Below are 5,467 nucleotides of genomic sequence, written 5' to 3'. Positions count from 1 at the left end.
ACATCTCTCTGAGGATACATGCTTTGGGCTGTTTTCCTTGTTCCCTTCCGGGAGGAGGGGGCTCCGTGGTATCCGAAGCTGGACAGCTTTGTTCCATACAGTATCAACCTCATGAACTCTCAAGCTTCCTCTTTCCGCTATGTGTTCAAGATGGATAATGATTATGTATGTATGTACTATATGTATATATAATTGCATGCATATACGTGTGGTATGTGTGTGTATGGGTAGATACATACTTTCTTTCGAGAGCAGGCAACAGAATTTCATTTTTACTGTGGGTCAGTGTGCTCATAGTAAAAAATGACAATAAAGGTTATCTTATCTTGTCTTGTCTTGTCTTGTCTTGTCTTGTCATGTCTTGTCCTGTCTTACCTTACCTTATTTTGCCTTGCCCTGCCCTGCCCTGCCCTTCCCTTCCCTGCCCTGCCCTGCCCTGCCCTGCCCTGCCCTGCCCTGCCCTGCCCTGCCCTGCCTTGCCTTGCCTTGCCTTGCCTTGCCTTGCCTTGTCCTGTCTTACTTTACCTTACCTTACCTTACCTTATCCTATCCTATCCTATCCTATCCTATCCTATCCCATCCCATCCCATCCCATCCCATCCCATTCCATTCCATTCCATTCCATTCCATCCCATCCTATCCCGTCTTGTCTTGTCTCGTCTCGCCTCGCCTCGCCTCGTCTTACCTTACTTTACCTTACCTTATCCTATCCTATCCTATCCTATCCCATCTTATCTTATTTTATCTTATCTTGTCTTGTCTTGTCTTGTCTTGTCTTGTCTTATCTTGTCTTCTTGTCTTGTCTTATCTTGCCTTGCCTTGCCTTGCCTTACCTTGTCCTGTCTTACCTTACCTTATCCTATCCTATCCTATCCTATCCCATCTTATCCCACCCCATCTTGTCTTGTCTTGTCTTGCCTTGCCTTGCCTTATCTCACCTCACCTCACCTCATCTCACCTCAGTTTATCTCTTATCTCTTATCTCTTATCTCTCATCCTAGCTTGCCTTTGAACGATCACTAAACAGACTCTTGTAAGTCGAGGACTATCTGTACTATTTAGCATCATATGCCTTTCACAGGACACCAAGACACTTGTAGGAAATCTACACAAGGAGTACCTGACAGTGAATAGCTCACTCTTATTAATATACTGATTTCTCGGAGTCATTGACTGTGAAAGTAATGGCTTGTAAATCTTTTAAATCTCTCTCTCTCTTTCTTGATTTTTTTTTCTTAAACCTTATAATGGAAAAGAAGAACCAAATAAATTGTTCAAGGGGCAACCTATAATTGGTGAAGCATCTCTGTTGCTTTGAGATCCAGTTACTTAGCAACTATGGCGTCACCGAGCCCTGGTTAGCTCTTTTGGCCAAGGTGATCTTTTTGTTGTGCATAAGAATCTCCAAACCCAATTATGCTGAAGGCTTTATTGTCTCTTGACTCTTATCCTCGTCAAGAGCAGCCAGGGGTCTGGGGCTGGGCAGTGGAGGTGAGGTGAAGTGGACCTTGGTGGAAAGGAGAGGAACCTTCCCTGGGAACAGAACTATGAGAGGAGGAAAAGGTTCAGAGAAGATCTCAATGCAGTAATCAGGATGGCAGTGAGTACAGCCCAACATTGATATTGCTATGTGATAAATTTGTTACAATCTGCTCTTCTGGCATCCACAGATTGCCCTCTAGTGTCTCTTTTTAAGGAAACCCATATCCTGTGGGATAAGGACAGGCAGGAAGATCATTGAAGCAGCTACTACCAGGAATTTTCTAGCTTTGACAAAATGTTCAGATTCACTTGGAGCTTGATGCTGCCTAGACAGGTCTAGAGACATGGCTGCGATGTCATCTCAGATCAGTCTGACCCTGGGGAAACCTGAGGAAGTAGATGGATTCTCCATAGGCTCAGCCATTTCAACGTTGGGCCCCTCTTGGGGGTGAACATCTCGATGGGAGATGGACGGGCCAGTGAGAAATGTTCCTTGAGGGGCCACTGCAGGACTCAGTGTTATTTCCACTGTTATTCAACATGAAACTGTGGAGCAAGATATGGGACACCCGCTTGTCTATTTCAACCTATGGCTGAATAAGTGATGTTCTCAAATGGCTGTCAAGGTGTCTGTAGGCTATTTGCATCTGGATGAGGAGAAACAGCTTGAAACTCATCCCCAACTCAAGGTTGAAAGCCTGCCAATGGCAGTAAAATCCATTGTTAACTCTGGATGAGTTGCACCCTCTTGGGTGGACTTGGGGTTCCTCACGGATTCCCACAGCTCCTGCTGAAGAAGCAGATGGCAACTGTGGCTTACTTCTGGCTCCATCCTATGCATCAATTGAAACATTTCTTGGAATGGCAGCCATTACTCAGTGTCACTCACCCCTTACTCACTCTTGATTCAACCCTCAGAACATGTTTTGTATAGGGCTGCTCTGAACTGGGAAGCGACAGCTGGTCCAGCAGTTCAGGGACTCCTCAGTGCACCGCAAGGCACCCACATAGACCTCTGCTCCAAGAACTGTACTGATTTGCCAGTTGACTTCCAGGCGTAATTTGAGGTGCTAATTGTCACCTTTAAAGCCTGTCATTTTTTGGAACCTGAATACCTGCAGAGCCACTTTCTCCCTATATGTCTTGCCTGCCCAATAAGATCCAGTAGGTGAGCTTTCTGTGGCTTTCCTTGATTAGAGAGTCATGGAACCATATTTCTCCTGAAGCTTCCCCCCTTCTGGCTTTTTGAAAACAGTGAAAATCGAACTATTTGATCAAGCTTGTGGCATCAGTTGGTTTGTAAGTTCCCCTTGAGTCATGATGCTGGGTCTTTATTAGTAATATTTATGGCTTTATTTGTGATTCCTGGTTTCACAGAAGAATGAATGATGTAGCTCCTTTTAAACTGATTATATGGTTTTGAACCAGTTATGTATATGATTCTAGACCACTCAAATTTGCATTGGAGTGGCTTAAGTCAATAAAGAAACAAGCTTGGCCAAGTCCATGTTTAGCCACCGTTGACCTTGATTGCAACTGTTGGATGTGCAGAGATTGGAGGAAAAAAGAATCAGGGGAGATAGAACAACTTTCTTCGGGTAGCTGAAGAGCTTTTATGTAGAAGATGGGGCAGAATTGTTCGGTGTTGCTCCAGGAGATGGGATAAGAAACTGGGTATAAATTACAATACAATAGTGGCCAAAATTGTGGAAACCTTTTGGGAAAAGTGGTTTTTTTTTTTGAGGTTTGATGGCTAATAACACCACCTTTTTTTGGAGTAGTACCATAAAATTATATATCAATGGAAAGATAATTTAATCAAGAATGTAGTGCAACAAAGTTTGTTCAATTATCTGTACTGTATTCTATGAAACGTTATAGCCAAATAACCAGAAAAAGGAAGCACAACTTGCTTAGGTTGATATCAGGTAGCTTTCCTTCATCCGATTGTAGCCAATGAGCATGAATGTTTAGAGAGCCAATCAGGTGTCATCTTGTTTTGGCCATGAACCAATCAGATCACAGTAGGATTCCATTATTGATGTCTTCTACTGAAGCTGAGAGGAGGACATTTGTCAGTGTGTTATGTGATTGCTATCCAGTTGGTTGGGTTTTTTTGTGTTCTTTCATTTAGTGAGCTTGTAAAACGTAACAAAATTAAAGTAATGGTGCAAAGAGCTGACTGGTCGCCCAGAAAGTGATGTAAAATAGTATTATTAAGTGAACAAGGCTACAGTTATAAAGAAATTAGAAGAAAAATTGGTGGAAGCTTAACCAAAGGTGGCATTTCTACTCTACACTTTTCCCAAAAGATTTCCACAATTTTGGCCACTATTGCACAACAGATTTCAGTTGGGCATCAGAAAACATGACTTAATGATAAGGGCTGTTCATGCACTGTAGAGATTTCCTTGGTAGGTTCTCTTTTGTTAGAGGTGCTTAACAGAGGCTGGATGTCCATCTCCATCAGGGTGGATACTAATGGATTGTTGCACAGGGCCATGGGCTTTACTAGAAGTTCTCCAAAGTCTTATCCAGTCCTTCTATGATTCTCCATTAATTTTCTGCAGCTTCTTGTGATGGAGGAGGCTTTTCTGATGTGTTGGTGAAAGAGGAGATGAGGAGAACAATTTTTTCTCTTGCTTTAGTATGGAATTGCCTTTGTGTCTCTGGACAAAGAACACCAATTTGTATGTTCCAGTGCCACCTGGTGCCATTGGCTATAATTACAGTTATTTACTTAAGGACATCTTTAAGTAAAGGTGAGACGACTAGGAAATTCACCAGTCCAATTCCTGTTCCCAACGGAGTTTGAAAGTTAGCCAAGGCCACTTCATGCCCTTCCCTGGCTACCTCATCAGATGTGGACTTTCTAAGGCCTGAGGGTGCCATCCAGAGCCTGCTTTAATCATTATAATAACTCTTCGTGTGACATGCTGGAGAAAGAGATAAAATGTATGATCACCTTAACCGCAATTAACTTAACTTAAATCCAGTTAACAGGGGAAAAAATCCAACTATTTTTATTCTGATCCTTCCAACTGTCGGGGGATAAATGAAGATTGTGGCTAGCCAGGGATCTTGTGGAAGGTGAAGGACAACAGAACTTGAAGACAACATCACACTGGAGAGCTAGTCCAGTAGATGATGCTATCAACAGTTGCTTTCCAAGGACTTTGGCCAAAGCAAGACAATACTGTAGGCATTTGGCAACAAAATGGCTGTTGCAAGGGGTTTACAAAATGGCTGCCTTAGAAATACTTATATAAAGACAAACAGATGTGAATATTTGCTGCCATCTCTGTAATTCCACCTCCAGATATTTGCCGCAACCAGCTAAGTCCTTTCCTTCCTTCCTTCCTTCCTTCCTTCCTTCCTTCCTTCCTTCCTTCCTTCCTTCCTTCCTTCCTTCCTTCCTTCCTTCCCTCCTTCCCTCCTTCCTAACTGAATGAGTCATCCTTTTTAGCTTCAAAGAGAGCTTATGTTCAGTCCAGAGGCAGCTTTGTAAATAAAGCTTATGTTAGATGCTGACGTTTGGCTTTGCTGCCTGCCAGCCTCAATTAATTCATCTTGAAAGGTGGGGCAGGCAATGTGGCAGGATCAAGAGGAAGTGACTCTTAGCACTTTGGTAGCCAACTTAGGTGAAAATCATTTTTATCTTTCCAGCTCAGTGATGGCCTATTCTTTTAATTGGAGCGTGGGAAGTCTTGTCGTTCTAGATATTGAGAACTGCAGTTCTAAATATAATTCATCACCAGATGGGATTGCCAAGAGCTATAGCTGAGTTGTGGGGCCAAGTCTTCCACCCATGATTTGACAGAAGGTACCAGAGGTTGAACCCACCACTTTCTATGTTTGGAGAAGGGGTCCTGATGATATTCAAGCCTCCCCCCCCCCTCATGAAAGGAACATTTCATCCCAGTTTTCCAAGGAGGATGGAATGGCAAGTGATAACATCCAATGATGCCCAAACCGGCCTGTATCA

The sequence above is a fragment of the Protobothrops mucrosquamatus genome, unplaced genomic scaffold (genome assembly GCF_001527695.2).
Source record: "Protobothrops mucrosquamatus isolate PMUCROS unplaced genomic scaffold, P.Mucros_1.0 scaffold19, whole genome shotgun sequence".
Classification (NCBI taxonomy): Eukaryota; Metazoa; Chordata; class Lepidosauria; order Squamata; family Viperidae; genus Protobothrops; species Protobothrops mucrosquamatus.
The sequence above is the reverse complement of the archived record's forward strand: the minus strand, read 5'-3'. Positions refer to the sequence as shown.